The following is a 20,518-nucleotide window of genomic DNA, read 5'->3' as shown; positions in this document are numbered from 1 at the left end:
TCATTTAAACTCCATGCTGATCTATTTCATGGAGACAGGAGAGATGATCAGAGGAGCAGAGTTTTTACCAGCAAAATTAGTATATGGACAGAATAATGGAAAGAGTCTCTCAGTGAAGGAGCAGCCAGTGAAGGAGTAGAGGAGAACTCTGGTCTCCACGTCATAAAAGGAGACCAGACGCTCCTCATAGTCCACAAACACTCCCACTGTCTGGAGCTTCTCTCTTACAGGGAGGCGGACAGCAGGGCCAGCAGCAGCATCAGCATAGTACTGTTCATCCCACATCCATATAGACCAGTAACCTTTGTTGGGACTCAGTCTGACGTATCCCTTCCTGTCGATGGACTCTCTGGCCACTCCTAAGCTCCAGTCAGTCTTCCCTCCAACCTGAACCTCGTAGTAAAACCTTCCTGAGGAGAATCCTTGTTTTCCTAAGACACAGGCACATCTAGAGAATCTCTCAGTGTTGTCAGGGAGATTCTTCCTTACGTTTCCGTTTCCTTACGTTTCCATCCTCAGACAGGATGAGGAGGGGATGTGCTGTATCAGGGTCCAGAGTTACATCCACCTCATATTGCTGGATCCTCCTCAGCTCATCATCACACAGCTGCTTCTTCATCTCCTGACCGAGTGTCTTCTCCAGCTGAGACACAGCTGTCCTCAATGTGTCCACATGTGAAGACTGATGGACTTTGACCTTTGCTTCATATCCTTCTTTCAACTTGTTGCTCCTGAACTGACGAACCATCTCAGAAACCAAAGTATTGACGAAGACTTCTGGTCTTGTGTAGAAGGTTTTGCTACAAAGTGGACACTTGCACACATCACTAGTGTCCCAGTAACGTGTGATGCAGGCTTTGCAGTAGTTGTGTCCACATGGAATGCTGATCGGGTCAGTGAACACCTCCATACAGATGGAACACAGGAAGTGCCGCTCTTCAGACAGAACGCTGGCGGACGCCATTTCTACACCGCTGAGAATAAAAGCTCCAAAGTGAATAAGTTCCTTCGTAAGAGAGAGAACGCTCTGCTTTTATAGCAGGCGCTGTGACATCACTGTGATGTCACTGTGACCACAAGCCACACCCCCCCCCCCCCCCCCATACTCAGAGTTCTGAGTCAGCCATGCCCAAATAAGGAGTTCCTTCCGTGATGTCATGCTAAGCCTCCTATAAGTACATTGATCGGTAATGATAGGTAGCCATAGCAACCCAACGTCAACAAACTGATTTCTTAGGGAAATCTATGAGATGGAATCTCCATATATGGGGATACAGGTTACACACAGACACAGACATGTCTATATATGGGGATACAGGCTACACACAGACACAGACATGTCTATATATGGGGATACAGGTTACACACAGACACAGACATGTCTATATATGGGGATACAGGTTACACACAGACACAGACATGTCTATATATGGGGATACAGGTTACACACAGACACAGACATGTCTATATATGGGGATACAGGTTACACACAGACACAGACAGGTCCATATATGGGGATACAGGTTACACACAGACACAGACATGTCCATATATGGGGATACAGGTTACACACAGACACAGACATGTCCATATATGGGGATACAGGGCATCTATCAGATGGTGGGCCAAATATAAGGACTGGAGAAAGTTATTTCCAGACTTTTGATTGATTGGTTGAAATATGTATTAACAGTTTGCAGAGTTACAGTACATTTCAAGCACCAACTCAATACAAAGACTGTTAACTGTGAGTGGACGACCCAATAAAGCATTACACTTGTTTACAAGAGGGTCCACCTTGTTCAATTCATCAAAACATTTAGAGACGTACAAATAGACACTACTATATAGTGAAAAAGAACAGAACAGGAATTCATCATAAAGGAGGTAAAAAAGGGAAAAGAAACATATAGCCTACAGTGAGGGGAAGAGGGGGGGGGTGGTGGGGATTCAGATTCTTACGGGGGCCAGTTTCGAATTACGGCCGTCCGTAGGTGCCCTTTGAGAGCGGTTTTGAAGGAGTCAAGGGATTCGCATGTCTTAATGACTGTTGGTAGGGCGTTCACATGTCTTAATGACTGTTGGTAGGGCGTTCACATGTCTTAATGACTGTTGGTAGGGCGTTCACATGTCTTAATGACTGTTGGTAGGGCGTTCACATGTCTTAATGACTGTTGGTAGGGCGTTCCACATGTCTTAATGACTGTTGGTAGGGCGTTCACATGTCTTAATGACTGTTGGTAGGGCGTTCACATGTCTTAATGACTGTTGGTAGGGCGTCCACATGTCTTAATGACTGTTGGTAGGGCGTTCACATGTCTTAATGACTGTTGGTAGGGCGTTCACATGTCTTAATGACTGTTGGTAGGGCGTTGTCTTAATGACTGTTGGTAGGGCGTTCACATGTCTTAATGACTGTTGGTAGGGCGTTCACATGTCTTAATGACTGTTGGTAGGGCGTTCACATGTCTTAATGACTGTTGGTAGGGCGTTCCACATGTCTTAATGACTGTTGGTAGGGCTTTCCACATGTCTTAATGACTGTTGGTAGGGCGTTCACATGTCTTAATGACTGTTGGTAGGGCTTTCCACATTTTGGTGGCATAGGAGCGGAAAGAACACAAAAGAGTAACAACTCTAATGAGGTGGAGGCTGGTATCAGTGTGGATCTATAACTCTAATGAGGTGGAGGCTGGTATCAGTGTGGTTCTATAACTCTAATGAGGTGGAGGCTGGTATCAGTGTGGATCTATAACTCTAATGAGGTGGAGGCTGGTATCAGTGTGTGGTTCTATAACTCTAATGAGGTGGAGGCTGGTATCATAGTGTGGATCTATAACTCTAATGAGGTGGAGGCTGGTATCAGTGTGTGGTTCTATAACTCTAATGAGGTGGAGGCTGGTATCAGAGTGTGGATCTATAACTCTAATGAGGTGGAGGCTGGTATCAGTGTGGTTCTATAACTCTAATGAGGTGGAGGCTGGTATCAGTGTGTGGTTCTATAACTCTAATGAGGTGGAGGCTGGTATCAGAGTGTGGATCTATAACTCTAATGAGGTGGAGGCTGGTATCAGTGTGGTTCTATAACTCTAATGAGGTGGAGGCTGGTATCAGTGTGTGGTTCTATAACTCTAATGAGGTGGAGGCTGGTATCAGTGTGGTTCTATAACTCTAATGAGGTGGAGGCTGGTATCAGTGTGGATCTATAACTCTAATGAGGTGGAGGCTGGTATCAGTGTGGTTCTATAACTCTAATGAGGTGGAGGCTGGTATCAGAGTGGTTCTATAACTCTAATGAGGTGGAGGCTGGTATCAGAGTGTGGTTCTATAACTCTAATGAGGTGGAGGCTGGTATCAGTGTGGTTCTATAACTCTAATGAGGTGGAGGCTGGTATCAGAGTGGTTATGTGTGTAACCTGTGTGTTACGAGTGTCTCTTGGATCGTGACAGATCGTGACAATGAACACAATATTTTGGGGCCGATCAAATCATTAGAAAGAAGAAAAACACTATTTGTGTTATAAATTATTCGATCGGCCCCAAAACATTGTGTTCGTTGTCATGATTTGTCACGATCCGAGTTGTCTTTGTCCGCGGCGTAACCGTCTTTAAATAAATACTTAGAGAAGTGAACACAACCCTCTCATCAGCATTAACTACTAATGTTGGTGCTCCCCAGGGTTGTGTGAGCTCAGCTGTACTCTTCACCCTTTATACTGACAGCTGTCGTATTGAGGAATGCCTGTCTGAATGTCGCACTGACACACCAGACCAATACATTCTAAAATACTCAGATGATACAGTTTTGATTTCTCTCCTAGATAGTTCCAGTGATCCTGGACTGCACCAACACAGAGTAAATAAGGTGGTTGAATGGAGTGATAACAACGCTCTCATCATTAACACAAAAAAGACAGAAGAGATTGTTTTTGGTACACCACCAGAGATACACAGATCCCCCATTACTATTCATGGTGAACCGATCAACCAGGTATGGTACTACCTAGGAGTAGTAATAGACAATCTTTTGTCATGGAAAGATCAGATTGATTCAGTGTGTAAGAAAACAAAGCAAAGAATCTACTTCCTTCGCCGTCTAAGATCCTTCGGTGCTAGTAGACGGATTCTTCTTTTGTTTTTCACTTCTGTTATTATGAGTGTTCTTCAGTACTGTAGTACCACCTGGTATGGATGTTTGTCTGCAGCCCTAAAGTCACAACTGCTGCAACAACTGAACATTTGTTCAAAGATTGTTGGACAACAACTTCAGAAACTTTATACATCCACATATGATAACAGCATCCTAAGGTTAGCAAGGAATATCACCTCTAATACTAAGCATGTGTTGTATGGAGAATATAGGTTGCTACCTTCAGGAAGGAGATATGGTGTACCAGCATTCAATAAGGTCAGACTAAAGAGGTCCTTTGTCTACCAATCGACCTTGAGGCTTAATCAGGAAATGTAGTAGCCACAGGATAATCTAAGCGGTGGATATTGCTCATGTCTTTATGTATGTAAATTGTCCTGTTTGTGTTTTGTTATGTGTTTCTGCATACTTGGCTGCTGTGTCGCAAGACAAATTTCAGTGTGAACTGACAATAAAGTACTATATCATATCATATCATATCATGAAGCACTTAACCCATTCTGACCGGGCACCCATTGTGGTGTCAGCATCATGTTATGCTTTATCTATTGAAAAATAGCAGATCTACAAGCTCATATCGCGCCACCGAGTGGCGCGATATGAGCTTGTAGGTCTGCTATTTTTGAAAAATCGAAGAACGACTGACATTTTTTTTTAATCTGATCTCAGGTCAGAATAGGTTTAATCAGACCAGTGTGTGTCCAGTGGAAAGTGGAAACCTCGTATGAATCTGATCTCAGGTCAGAATGGGATAACAGACAGCTTCCGCCCTGTATCCAGGAGCTGTTGGAGGCTCCAGAGAGCAGGTACAATCTCAGGGGATTCGGCATATTCAGGCAGACCAAGGCAAGAACCAGCAAAAAGGCCAGATGTATAAGCGTAAGGGCCGATTCATACTCCTATTTTACCGCTGTTTCGGCGCTGTAGTGCCGAAATGATTTCGGCTGGTCAGAAATTTTCAGTAGCACCGAAGAGCCGACTTTAGGACGGTACCCGCCCCCCCGAACCTCAAATGACGTCAAATTGTAGGCTCTACAGAGCCGAACCGACTTTTATTCGGCTCTAAAATAGGAGTATGAATCGGCCCTAAGAGGTGTGAAACGGTAACAAGAAGACTCGCCCCGTTTCTGTTTTCCTCCCAGAATGTTCCCCAGTGAGGGGTTGGTGGGAGAGGCTGGACAGCAGACGGCTGGACTTTGAGTTTCTCTAACTATAAACTTTCATGACAGCAGAACAGCCTAAGTACAAATATAATTTATGAAAAGCTACTACAGTGAAGTCTGTTCACAGAAGTTGTTGTAGGATATGTGGGGATTATCTGACGAGGTACCATTTGAGGGGGCAAAACCTTACATATACTAAATAATACTACATTGTTTATAGGTTCAATATAAGTCAAATGATATAGCCTTTCCACAGGAGTATCTTTTAATATTTTTCCAAAAAGAATACAAACAGCCAACAGCATATTACAAAGTCATCCCCCTCACTGGGGAAAATTCCGGGAGGAAAAACGGGCACGCACCGAGGTGAGTAGTCCAGTATTCTGTGAAACTATGGAAACGGCTTAGACAATGAACTGAAAAAGTGCGGCTCAATTAATACATTTAAAATAATGTATAAATCTAAATTTATAGATAAGTATAGAACATTATAAACCTATAGTATTTTTTACTAATCATATCTAAATCATATTAGTATGACAAAGTAATATAATAACTATATAATAATCATATATATAACATTCTTCTCATGTGCGACTCTGGATTCTGTGGGATCAAATCTGTCTTCTCCTGTGTATCTTTCTCTTTTACTTTTTCCTTGTGTTTTCTTTTGTGTTTGGTTGTTTGTTTTTGTTTTGTTTTGTTTTTCATGTGTCCCCCCCCCCCCCTCCCCCCCACAATAAGCCATTGGCTTCAGCCTAAACCCTTTTGGTCTAATAATAATAATAATAATACATGTAATGTAATGTCTTTGCTTTTTGACCAAAATAAAACTTGTGACCTTGTTCTTGAAAGGTTCTATATAAATAAAGCTAGCTTTATAATTATTATTATTACAACGACGTGTCCAATCCTGCTTCATTTAAACTCCATGCTGATCTATTTCATGGAGACAGGAGAGATGATCAGAGGAGCAGAGTTTTTACCAGCAAAATTAGTATATGGACAGAATAATGGAAAGAGTCTCTCAGTGAAGGAGCAGCCAGTGAAGGAGTAGAGGAGAACTCTGGTCTCCACGTCATAAAAGGAGACCAGACGCTCCTCATAGTCCACAAACACTCCCACTGTCTGGAGCTTCTCTCTTACAGGGAGGCGGACAGCAGGGCCAGCAGCAGCATCAGCATAGTACTGTTCATCCCACATCCATATAGACCAGTAACCTTTGTTGGGACTCAGTCTGACGTATCCCTTCCTGTCGATGGACTCTCTGGCCACTCCTAAGCTCCAGTCAGTCTTCCCTCCAACCTGAACCTCGTAGTAAAACCTTCCTGAGGAGAATCCTTGTTTTCCTAAGACACAGGCACATCTAGAGAATCTCTCAGTGTTGTCAGGGAGATTCTTCCTTACGTTTCCGTTTCCTTACGTTTCCATCCTCAGACAGGATGAGGAGGGGATGTGCTGTATCAGGGTCCAGAGTTACATCCACCTCATATTGCTGGATCCTCCTCAGCTCATCATCACACAGCTGCTTCTTCATCTCCTGACCGAGTGTCTTCTCCAGCTGAGACACAGCTGTCCTCAATGTGTCCACATGTGAAGACTGATGGACTTTGACCTTTGCTTCATATCCTTCTTTCAACTTGTTGCTCCTGAACTGACGAACCATCTCAGAAACCAAAGTATTGACGAAGACTTCTGGTCTTGTGTAGAAGGTTTTGCTACAAAGTGGACACTTGCACACATCACTAGTGTCCCAGTAACGTGTGATGCAGGCTTTGCAGTAGTTGTGTCCACATGGAATGCTGATCGGGTCAGTGAACACCTCCATACAGATGGAACACAGGAAGTGCCGCTCTTCAGACAGAACGCTGGCGGACGCCATTTCTACACCGCTGAGAATAAAAGCTCCAAAGTGAATAAGTTCCTTCGTAAGAGAGAGAACGCTCTGCTTTTATAGCAGGCGCTGTGACATCACTGTGATGTCACTGTGACCACAAGCCACACCCCCCCCCCCCCCCCCATACTCAGAGTTCTGAGTCAGCCATGCCCAAATAAGGAGTTCCTTCCGTGATGTCATGCTAAGCCTCCTATAAGTACATTGATCGGTAATGATAGGTAGCCATAGCAACCCAACGTCAACAAACTGATTTCTTAGGGAAATCTATGAGATGGAATCTCCATATATGGGGATACAGGTTACACACAGACACAGACATGTCTATATATGGGGATACAGGCTACACACAGACACAGACATGTCTATATATGGGGATACAGGTTACACACAGACACAGACATGTCTATATATGGGGATACAGGTTACACACAGACACAGACATGTCTATATATGGGGATACAGGTTACACACAGACACAGACATGTCTATATATGGGGATACAGGTTACACACAGACACAGACAGGTCCATATATGGGGATACAGGTTACACACAGACACAGACATGTCCATATATGGGGATACAGGTTACACACAGACACAGACATGTCCATATATGGGGATACAGGGCATCTATCAGATGGTGGGCCAAATATAAGGACTGGAGAAAGTTATTTCCAGACTTTTGATTGATTGGTTGAAATATGTATTAACAGTTTGCAGAGTTACAGTACATTTCAAGCACCAACTCAATACAAAGACTGTTAACTGTGAGTGGACGACCCAATAAAGCATTACACTTGTTTACAAGAGGGTCCACCTTGTTCAATTCATCAAAACATTTAGAGACGTACAAATAGACACTACTATATAGTGAAAAAGAACAGAACAGGAATTCATCATAAAGGAGGTAAAAAAGGGAAAAGAAACATATAGCCTACAGTGAGGGGAAGAGGGGGGGGGTGGTGGGGATTCAGATTCTTACGGGGGCCAGTTTCGAATTACGGCCGTCCGTAGGTGCCCTTTGAGAGCGGTTTTGAAGGAGTCAAGGGATTCGCATGTCTTAATGACTGTTGGTAGGGCGTTCACATGTCTTAATGACTGTTGGTAGGGCGTTCACATGTCTTAATGACTGTTGGTAGGGCGTTCACATGTCTTAATGACTGTTGGTAGGGCGTTCACATGTCTTAATGACTGTTGGTAGGGCGTTCCACATGTCTTAATGACTGTTGGTAGGGCGTTCACATGTCTTAATGACTGTTGGTAGGGCGTTCACATGTCTTAATGACTGTTGGTAGGGCGTCCACATGTCTTAATGACTGTTGGTAGGGCGTTCACATGTCTTAATGACTGTTGGTAGGGCGTTCACATGTCTTAATGACTGTTGGTAGGGCGTTGTCTTAATGACTGTTGGTAGGGCGTTCACATGTCTTAATGACTGTTGGTAGGGCGTTCACATGTCTTAATGACTGTTGGTAGGGCGTTCACATGTCTTAATGACTGTTGGTAGGGCGTTCCACATGTCTTAATGACTGTTGGTAGGGCTTTCCACATGTCTTAATGACTGTTGGTAGGGCGTTCACATGTCTTAATGACTGTTGGTAGGGCTTTCCACATTTTGGTGGCATAGGAGCGGAAAGAACACAAAAGAGTAACAACTCTAATGAGGTGGAGGCTGGTATCAGTGTGGATCTATAACTCTAATGAGGTGGAGGCTGGTATCAGTGTGGTTCTATAACTCTAATGAGGTGGAGGCTGGTATCAGTGTGGTTCTATAACTCTAATGAGGTGGAGGCTGGTATCAGTGTGTGGTTCTATAACTCTAATGAGGTGGAGGCTGGTATCAGTGTGGATCTATAACTCTAATGAGGTGGAGGCTGGTATCAGTGTGGTTCTATAACTCTAATGAGGTGGAGGCTGGTATCAGAGTGTGGATCTATAACTCTAATGAGGTGGAGGCTGGTATCAGTGTGGTTCTATAACTCTAATGAGGTGGAGGCTGGTATCAGTGTGGATCTATAACTCTAATGAGGTGGAGGCTGGTATCAGTGTGGTTCTATAACTCTAATGAGGTGGAGGCTGGTATCAGAGTGTGGATCTATAACTCTAATGAGGTGGAGGCTGGTATCAGTGTGGTTCTATAACTCTAATGAGGTGGAGGCTGGTATCAGTGTGGTTCTATAACTCTAATGAGGTGGAGGCTGGTATCAGTGTGTGGTTCTATAACTCTAATGAGGTGGAGGCTGGTATCAGTGTGGTTCTATAACTCTAATGAGGTGGAGGCTGGTATCAGTGTGGTTCTATAACTCTAATGAGGTGGAGGCTGGTATCAGTGTGGTTCTATAACTCTAATGAGGTGGAGGCTGGTATCAGTGTGGATCTATAACTCTAATGAGGTGGAGGCTGGTATCAGAGTGGTTCTATAACTCTAATGAGGTGGAGGCTGGTATCAGTGTGTGGTTCTATAACTCTAATGAGGTGGAGGCTGGTATCAGTGTGGTTCTATAACTCTAATGAGGTGGAGGCTGGTATCAGAGTGGTTCTATAACTCTAATGAGGTGGAGGCTGGTATCAGAGTGGTTATGTGTGTAACCTGTGTGTTACGAGTGTCTCTTGGATCGTGACAGATCGTGACAATGAACACAATATTTTGGGGCCGATCAAATCATTAGAAAGAAGAAAAACACTATTTGTGTTATAAATTATTCGATCGGCCCCAAAACATTGTGTTCGTTGTCATGATTTGTCACGATCCGAGTTGTCTTTGTCCGCGGCGTAACCGTCTTTAAATAAATACTTAGAGAAGTGAACACAACCCTCTCATCAGCATTAACTACTAATGTTGGTGCTCCCCAGGGTTGTGTGAGCTCAGCTGTACTCTTCACCCTTTATACTGACAGCTGTCGTATTGAGGAATGCCTGTCTGAATGTCGCACTGACACACCAGACCAATACATTCTAAAATACTCAGATGATACAGTTTTGATTTCTCTCCTAGATAGTTCCAGTGATCCTGGACTGCACCAACACAGAGTAAATAAGGTGGTTGAATGGAGTGATAACAACGCTCTCATCATTAACACAAAAAAGACAGAAGAGATTGTTTTTGGTACACCACCAGAGATACACAGATCCCCCATTACTATTCATGGTGAACCGATCAACCAGGTATGGTACTACCTAGGAGTAGTAATAGACAATCTTTTGTCATGGAAAGATCAGATTGATTCAGTGTGTAAGAAAACAAAGCAAAGAATCTACTTCCTTCGCCGTCTAAGATCCTTCGGTGCTAGTAGACGGATTCTTCTTTTGTTTTTCACTTCTGTTATTATGAGTGTTCTTCAGTACTGTAGTACCACCTGGTATGGATGTTTGTCTGCAGCCCTAAAGTCACAACTGCTGCAACAACTGAACATTTGTTCAAAGATTGTTGGACAACAACTTCAGAAACTTTATACATCCACATATGATAACAGCATCCTAAGGTTAGCAAGGAATATCACCTCTAATACTAAGCATGTGTTGTATGGAGAATATAGGTTGCTACCTTCAGGAAGGAGATATGGTGTACCAGCATTCAATAAGGTCAGACTAAAGAGGTCCTTTGTCTACCAATCGACCTTGAGGCTTAATCAGGAAATGTAGTAGCCACAGGATAATCTAAGCGGTGGATATTGCTCATGTCTTTATGTATGTAAATTGTCCTGTTTGTGTTTTGTTATGTGTTTCTGCATACTTGGCTGCTGTGTCGCAAGACAAATTTCAGTGTGAACTGACAATAAAGTACTATATCATATCATATCATATCATGAAGCACTTAACCCATTCTGACCGGGCACCCATTGTGGTGTCAGCATCATGTTATGCTTTATCTATTGAAAAATAGCAGATCTACAAGCTCATATCGCGCCACCGAGTGGCGCGATATGAGCTTGTAGGTCTGCTATTTTTGAAAAATCGAAGAACGACTGACATTTTTTTTTAATCTGATCTCAGGTCAGAATAGGTTTAATCAGACCAGTGTGTGTCCAGTGGAAAGTGGAAACCTCGTATGAATCTGATCTCAGGTCAGAATGGGATAACAGACAGCTTCCGCCCTGTGTCCAGGAGCTGTTGGAGGCTCCAGAGAGCAGGTACAATCTCAGGGGATTCGGCATATTCAGGCAGACCAAGGCAAGAACCAGCAAAAAGGCCAGATGTATAAGCGTAAGGGCCGATTCATACTCCTATTTTACCGCTGTTTCGGCGCTGTAGTGCCGAAATGATTTCGGCTGGTCAGAAATTTTCAGTAGCACCGAAGAGCCGACTTTAGGACGGTACCCGCCCCCCCGAACCTCAAATGACGTCAAATTGTAGGCTCTACAGAGCCGAACCGACTTTTATTCGGCTCTAAAATAGGAGTATGAATCGGCCCTAAGAGGTGTGAAACGGTAACAAGAAGACTCGCCCCGTTTCTGTTTTCCTCCCAGAATGTTCCCCAGTGAGGGGTTGGTGGGAGAGGCTGGACAGCAGACGGCTGGACTTTGAGTTTCTCTAACTATAAACTTTCATGACAGCAGAACAGCCTAAGTACAAATATAATTTATGAAAAGCTACTACAGTGAAGTCTGTTCACAGAAGTTGTTGTAGGATATGTGGGGATTATCTGACGAGGTACCATTTGAGGGGGCAAAACCTTACATATACTAAATAATACTACATTGTTTATAGGTTCAATATAAGTCAAATGATATAGCCTTTCCACAGGAGTATCTTTTAATATTTTTCCAAAAAGAATACAAACAGCCAACAGCATATTACAAAGTCATCCCCCTCACTGGGGAAAATTCCGGGAGGAAAAACGGGCACGCACCGAGGTGAGTAGTCCAGTATTCTGTGAAACTATGGAACGGCTTAGACAATGAACTGAAAAAGTGCGGCTCAATTAATACATTTAAAATAATGTATAAATCTAAATTTATAGATAAGTATAGAACATTATAAACCTATAGTATTTTTTACTAATCATATCTAAATCATATTAGTATGACAAAGTAATATAATAACTATATAATAATCATATATATAACATTCTTCTCATGTGCGACTCTGGATTCTGTGGGATCAAATCTGTCTTCTCCTGTGTATCTTTCTCTTTTACTTTTTCCTTGTGTTTTCTTTTGTGTTTGGTTGTTTGTTTTTGTTTTGTTTTGTTTTTCATGTGTCCCCCCCCCCCCCCTCCCCCCCACAATAAGCCATTGGCTTCAGCCTAAACCCTTTTGGTCTAATAATAATAATAATAATACATGTAATGTAATGTCTTTGCTTTTTGACCAAAATAAAACTTGTGACCTTGTTCTTGAAAGGTTCTATATAAATAAAGCTAGCTTTATAATTATTATTATTACAACGACGTGTCCAATCCTGCTTCATTTAAACTCCATGCTGATCTATTTCATGGAGACAGGAGAGATGATCAGAGGAGCAGAGTTTTTACCAGCAAAATTAGTATATGGACAGAATAATGGAAAGAGTCTCTCAGTGAAGGAGCAGCCAGTGAAGGAGTAGAGGAGAACTCTGGTCTCCACGTCATAAAAGGAGACCAGACGCTCCTCATAGTCCACAAACACTCCCACTGTCTGGAGCTTCTCTCTTACAGGGAGGCGGACAGCAGGGCCAGCAGCAGCATCAGCATAGTACTGTTCATCCCACATCCATATAGACCAGTAACCTTTGTTGGGACTCAGTCTGACGTATCCCTTCCTGTCGATGGACTCTCTGGCCACTCCTAAGCTCCAGTCAGTCTTCCCTCCAACCTGAACCTCGTAGTAAAACCTTCCTGAGGAGAATCCTTGTTTTCCTAAGACACAGGCACATCTAGAGAATCTCTCAGTGTTGTCAGGGAGATTCTTCCTTACGTTTCCGTTTCCTTACGTTTCCATCCTCAGACAGGATGAGGAGGGGATGTGCTGTATCAGGGTCCAGAGTTACATCCACCTCATATTGCTGGATCCTCCTCAGCTCATCATCACACAGCTGCTTCTTCATCTCCTGACCGAGTGTCTTCTCCAGCTGAGACACAGCTGTCCTCAATGTGTCCACATGTGAAGACTGATGGACTTTGACCTTTGCTTCATATCCTTCTTTCAACTTGTTGCTCCTGAACTGACGAACCATCTCAGAAACCAAAGTATTGACGAAGACTTCTGGTCTTGTGTAGAAGGTTTTGCTACAAAGTGGACACTTGCACACATCACTAGTGTCCCAGTAACGTGTGATGCAGGCTTTGCAGTAGTTGTGTCCACATGGAATGCTGATCGGGTCAGTGAACACCTCCATACAGATGGAACACAGGAAGTGCCGCTCTTCAGACAGAACGCTGGCGGACGCCATTTCTACACCGCTGAGAATAAAAGCTCCAAAGTGAATAAGTTCCTTCGTAAGAGAGAGAACGCTCTGCTTTTATAGCAGGCGCTGTGACATCACTGTGATGTCACTGTGACCACAAGCCACACCCCCCCCCCCCCCCCATACTCAGAGTTCTGAGTCAGCCATGCCCAAATAAGGAGTTCCTTCCGTGATGTCATGCTAAGCCTCCTATAAGTACATTGATCGGTAATGATAGGTAGCCATAGCAACCCAACGTCAACAAACTGATTTCTTAGGGAAATCTATGAGATGGAATCTCCATATATGGGGATACAGGTTACACACAGACACAGACATGTCTATATATGGGGATACAGGCTACACACAGACACAGACATGTCTATATATGGGGATACAGGTTACACACAGACACAGACATGTCTATATATGGGGATACAGGTTACACACAGACACAGACATGTCTATATATGGGGATACAGGTTACACACAGACACAGACATGTCTATATATGGGGATACAGGTTACACACAGACACAGACAGGTCCATATATGGGGATACAGGTTACACACAGACACAGACATGTCCATATATGGGGATACAGGTTACACACAGACACAGACATGTCCATATATGGGGATACAGGGCATCTATCAGATGGTGGGCCAAATATAAGGACTGGAGAAAGTTATTTCCAGACTTTTGATTGATTGGTTGAAATATGTATTAACAGTTTGCAGAGTTACAGTACATTTCAAGCACCAACTCAATACAAAGACTGTTAACTGTGAGTGGACGACCCAATAAAGCATTACACTTGTTTACAAGAGGGTCCACCTTGTTCAATTCATCAAAACATTTAGAGACGTACAAATAGACACTACTATATAGTGAAAAAGAACAGAACAGGAATTCATCATAAAGGAGGTAAAAAAGGGAAAAGAAACATATAGCCTACAGTGAGGGGAAGAGGGGGGGGGTGGTGGGGATTCAGATTCTTACGGGGGCCAGTTTCGAATTACGGCCGTCCGTAGGTGCCCTTTGAGAGCGGTTTTGAAGGAGTCAAGGGATTCGCATGTCTTAATGACTGTTGGTAGGGCGTTCACATGTCTTAATGACTGTTGGTAGGGCGTTCACATGTCTTAATGACTGTTGGTAGGGCGTTCACATGTCTTAATGACTGTTGGTAGGGCGTTCACATGTCTTAATGACTGTTGGTAGGGCGTTCCACATGTCTTAATGACTGTTGGTAGGGCGTTCACATGTCTTAATGACTGTTGGTAGGGCGTTCACATGTCTTAATGACTGTTGGTAGGGCGTCCACATGTCTTAATGACTGTTGGTAGGGCGTTCACATGTCTTAATGACTGTTGGTAGGGCGTTCACATGTCTTAATGACTGTTGGTAGGGCGTTGTCTTAATGACTGTTGGTAGGGCGTTCACATGTCTTAATGACTGTTGGTAGGGCGTTCACATGTCTTAATGACTGTTGGTAGGGCGTTCACATGTCTTAATGACTGTTGGTAGGGCGTTCCACATGTCTTAATGACTGTTGGTAGGGCTTTCCACATGTCTTAATGACTGTTGGTAGGGCGTTCACATGTCTTAATGACTGTTGGTAGGGCTTTCCACATTTTGGTGGCATAGGAGCGGAAAGAACACAAAAGAGTAACAACTCTAATGAGGTGGAGGCTGGTATCAGTGTGGATCTATAACTCTAATGAGGTGGAGGCTGGTATCAGTGTGGTTCTATAACTCTAATGAGGTGGAGGCTGGTATCAGTGTGGATCTATAACTCTAATGAGGTGGAGGCTGGTATCAGTGTGGTTCTATAACTCTAATGAGGTGGAGGCTGGTATCAGTGTGTGGTTCTATAACTCTAATGAGGTGGAGGCTGGTATCAGTGTGGATCTATAACTCTAATGAGGTGGAGGCTGGTATCAGTGTGGTTCTATAACTCTAATGAGGTGGAGGCTGGTATCAGTGTGGATCTATAACTCTAATGAGGTGGAGGCTGGTATCAGTGTGGTTCTATAACTCTAATGAGGTGGAGGCTGGTATCAGTGTGGATCTATAACTCTAATGAGGTGGAGGCTGGTATCAGTGTGGATCTATAACTCTAATGAGGTGGAGGCTGGTATCAGTGTGTGGTTCTATAACTCTAATGAGGTGGAGGCTGGTATCAGTGTGGTTCTATAACTCTAATGAGGTGGAGGCTGGTATCAGAGTGTGGATCTATAACTCTAATGAGGTGGAGGCTGGTATCAGTGTGGTTCTATAACTCTAATGAGGTGGAGGCTGGTATCAGAGTGTGGATCTATAACTCTAATGAGGTGGAGGCTGGTATCAGTGTGGTTCTATAACTCTAATGAGGTGGAGGCTGGTATCAGTGTGTGGTTCTATAACTCTAATGAGGTGGAGGCTGGTATCAGTGTGGTTCTATAACTCTAATGAGGTGGAGGCTGGTATCAGAGTGGTTCTATAACTCTAATGAGGTGGAGGCTGGTATCAGAGTGGTTCTATAACTCTAATGAGGTGGAGGCTGGTATCAGTGTGGTTCTATAACTCTAATGAGGTGGAGGCTGGTATCAGAGTGGTTATGTGTGTAACCTGTGTGTTACGAGTGTCTCTTGGATCGTGACAGATCGTGACAATGAACACAATATTTTGGGGCCGATCAAATCATTAGAAAGAAGAAAAACACTATTTGTGTTATAAATTATTCGATCGGCCCCAAAACATTGTGTTCGTTGTCATGATTTGTCACGATCCGAGTTGTCTTTGTCCGCGGCGTAACCGTCTTTAAATAAATACTTAGAGAAGTGAACACAACCCTCTCATCAGCATTAACTACTAATGTTGGTGCTCCCCAGGGTTGTGTGAGCTCAGCTGTACTCTTCACCCTTTATACTGACAGCTGTCGTATTGAGGAATGCCTGTCTGAATGTCGCACTGACACACCAGACCAATACATTCTAAAATACTCAGATGATACAGTTTTGATTTCTCTCCTAGATAGTTCCAGTGATCCTGGACTGCACCAACACAGAGTAAATAAGGTGGTTGAATGGAGTGATAACAACGCTCTCATCATTAACACAAAAAAGACAGAAGAGATTGTTTTTGGTACACCACCAGAGATACACAGATCCCCCATTACTATTCATGGTGAACCGATCAACCAGGTATGGTACTACCTAGGAGTAGTAATAGACAATCTTTTGTCATGGAAAGATCAGATTGATTCAGTGTGTAAGAAAACAAAGCAAAGAATCTACTTCCTTCGCCGTCTAAGATCCTTCGGTGCTAGTAGACGGATTCTTCTTTTGTTTTTCACTTCTGTTATTATGAGTGTTCTTCAGTACTGTAGTACCACCTGGTATGGATGTTTGTCTGCAGCCCTAAAGTCACAACTGCTGCAACAACTGAACATTTGTTCAAAGATTGTTGGACAACAACTTCAGAAACTTTATACATCCACATATGATAACAGCATCCTAAGGTTAGCAAGGAATATCACCTCTAATACTAAGCATGTGTTGTATGGAGAATATAGGTTGCTACCTTCAGGAAGGAGATATGGTGTACCAGCATTCAATAAGGTCAGACTAAAGAGGTCCTTTGTCTACCAATCGACCTTGAGGCTTAATCAGGAAATGTAGTAGCCACAGGATAATCTAAGCGGTGGATATTGCTCATGTCTTTATGTATGTAAATTGTCCTGTTTGTGTTTTGTTATGTGTTTCTGCATACTTGGCTGCTGTGTCGCAAGACAAATTTCAGTGTGAACTGACAATAAAGTACTATATCATATCATATCATATCATGAAGCACTTAACCCATTCTGACCGGGCACCCATTGTGGTGTCAGCATCATGTTATGCTTTATCTATTGAAAAATAGCAGATCTACAAGCTCATATCGCGCCACCGAGTGGCGCGATATGAGCTTGTAGGTCTGCTATTTTTGAAAAATCGAAGAACGACTGACATTTTTTTTTAATCTGATCTCAGGTCAGAATAGGTTTAATCAGACCAGTGTGTGTCCAGTGGAAAGTGGAAACCTCGTATGAATCTGATCTCAGGTCAGAATGGGATAACAGACAGCTTCCGCCCTGTGTCCAGGAGCTGTTGGAGGCTCCAGAGAGCAGGTACAATCTCAGGGGATTCGGCATATTCAGGCAGACCAAGGCAAGAACCAGCAAAAAGGCCAGATGTATAAGCGTAAGGGCCGATTCATACTCCTATTTTACCGCTGTTTCGGCGCTGTAGTGCCGAAATGATTTCGGCTGGTCAGAAATTTTCAGTAGCACCGAAGAGCCGACTTTAGGACGGTACCCGCCCCCCCGAACCTCAAATGACGTCAAATTGTAGGCTCTACAGAGCCGAACCGACTTTTATTCGGCTCTAAAATAGGAGTATGAATCGGCCCTAAGAGGTGTGAAACGGTAACAAGAAGACTCGCCCCGTTTCTGTTTTCCTCCCAGAATGTTCCCCAGTGAGGGGTTGGTGGGAGAGGCTGGACAGCAGACGGCTGGACTTTGAGTTTCTCTAACTATAAACTTTCATGACAGCAGAACAGCCTAAGTACAAATATAATTTATGAAAAGCTACTACAGTGAAGTCTGTTCACAGAAGTTGTTGTAGGATATGTGGGGATTATCTGACGAGGTACCATTTGAGGGGGCAAAACCTTACATATACTAAATAATACTACATTGTTTATAGGTTCAATATAAGTCAAATGATATAGCCTTTCCACAGGAGTATCTTTTAATATTTTTCCAAAAAGAATACAAACAGCCAACAGCATATTACAAAGTCATCCCCCTCACTGGGGAAAATTCCGGGAGGAAAAACGGGCACGCACCGAGGTGAGTAGTCCAGTATTCTGTGAAACTATGGAACGGCTTAGACAATGAACTGAAAAAGTGCGGCTCAATTAATACATTTAAAATAATGTATAAATCTAAATTTATAGATAAGTATAGAACATTATAAACCTATAGTATTTTTTACTAATCATATCTAAATCATATTAGTATGACAAAGTAATATAATAACTATATAATAATCATATATATAACATTCTTCTCATGTGCGACTCTGGATTCTGTGGGATCAAATCTGTCTTCTCCTGTGTATCTTTCTCTTTTACTTTTTCCTTGTGTTTTCTTTTGTGTTTGGTTGTTTGTTTTTGTTTTGTTTTGTTTTTCATGTGTCCCCCCCCCCCCCCTCCCCCCCACAATAAGCCATTGGCTTCAGCCTAAACCCTTTTGGTCTAATAATAATAATAATAATACATGTAATGTAATGTCTTTGCTTTTTGACCAAAATAAAACTTGTGACCTTGTTCTTGAAAGGTTCTATATAAATAAAGCTAGCTTTATAATTATTATTATTACAACGACGTGTCCAATCCTGCTTCATTTAAACTCCATGCTGATCTATTTCATGGAGACAGGAGAGATGATCAGAGGAGCAGAGTTTTTACCAGCAAAATTAGTATATGGACAGAATAATGGAAAGAGTCTCTCAGTGAAGGAGCAGCCAGTGAAGGAGTAGAGGAGAACTCTGGTCTCCACGTCATAAAAGGAGACCAGACGCTCCTCATAGTCCACAAACACTCCCACTGTCTGGAGCTTCTCTCTTACAGGGAGGCGGACAGCAGGGCCAGCAGCAGCATCAGCATAGTACTGTTCATCCCACATCCATATAGACCAGTAACCTTTGTTGGGACTCAGTCTGACGTATCCCTTCCTGTCGATGGACTCTCTGGCCACTCCTAAGCTCCAGTCAGTCTTCCCTCCAACCTGAACCTCGTAGTAAAACCTTCCTGAGGAGAATCCTTGTTTTCCTAAGACACAGGCACATCTAGAGAATCTCTCAGTGTTGTCAGGGAGATTCTTCCTTACGTTTCCATGACTCACTTGTTTTCCATCCTCAGACAGGATGAGGAGGGGATGTGCTGTATCAGGGTCCAGAGTTACATCCACCTCATATTGCTGGATCCTCCTCAGCTCATCATCACACAGCTGCTTCTTCATCTCCTGACCGAGTGTCTTCTCCAGCTGAGACACAGCTGTCCTCAATGTGTCCACATGTGAAGACTGATGGACTTTGACCTTTGCTTCATATCCTTCTTTCAACTTGTTGCTCCTGAACTGACGAACCATCTCAGAAACCAAAGTATTGACGAAGACTTCTGGTCTTGTGTAGAAGGTTTTGCTACAAAGTGGACACTTGCACACATCACTAGTGTCCCAGTAACGTGTGATGCAGGCTTTGCAGTAGTTGTGTCCACATGGAATGCTGATCGGGTCAGTGAACACCTCCATACAGATGGAACACAGGAAGTGCCGCTCTTCAGACAGAACGCTGGCGGACGCCATTTCTACACCGCTGAGAATAAAAGCTCCAAAGTGAATAAGTTCCTTCGTAAGAGAGAGAACGCTCTGCTTTTATAGCAGGCGCTGTGACATCACTGTGATGTCACTGTGACCACAAGCCACACCCCCCCCCCCCCCCCCCATACTCAGAGTTCTGAGTCAGCCATGCCCAAATAAGGAGTTCCTTCCGTGATGTCATGCTAAGCCTCCTATAAGTACATTGATCGGTAATGATAGGTAGCCATAGCAACCCAACGTCAACAAACTGATTTCTTAGGGAAATCTATGAGATGGAATCTCCATATATGGGGATACAGGTTACACACAGACACAGACATGTCTATATATGGGGATACAGGCTACACACAGACACAGACATGTCTATATATGGGGATACAGGTTACACACAGACACAGACATGTCTATATATGGGGATACAGGTTACACACAGACACAGACATGTCTATATATGGGGATACAGGTTACACACAGACACAGACATGTCTATATATGGGGATACAGGTTACACACAGACACAGACAGGTCCATATATGG

The sequence above is a fragment of the Protomyctophum parallelum genome, assembly GCF_964188405.1.
Source record: "Protomyctophum parallelum genome assembly, chromosome: 1".
Classification (NCBI taxonomy): domain Eukaryota; kingdom Metazoa; phylum Chordata; class Actinopteri; order Myctophiformes; family Myctophidae; genus Protomyctophum; species Protomyctophum parallelum.
The sequence above is the reverse complement of the archived record's forward strand: the minus strand, read 5'-3'. Positions refer to the sequence as shown.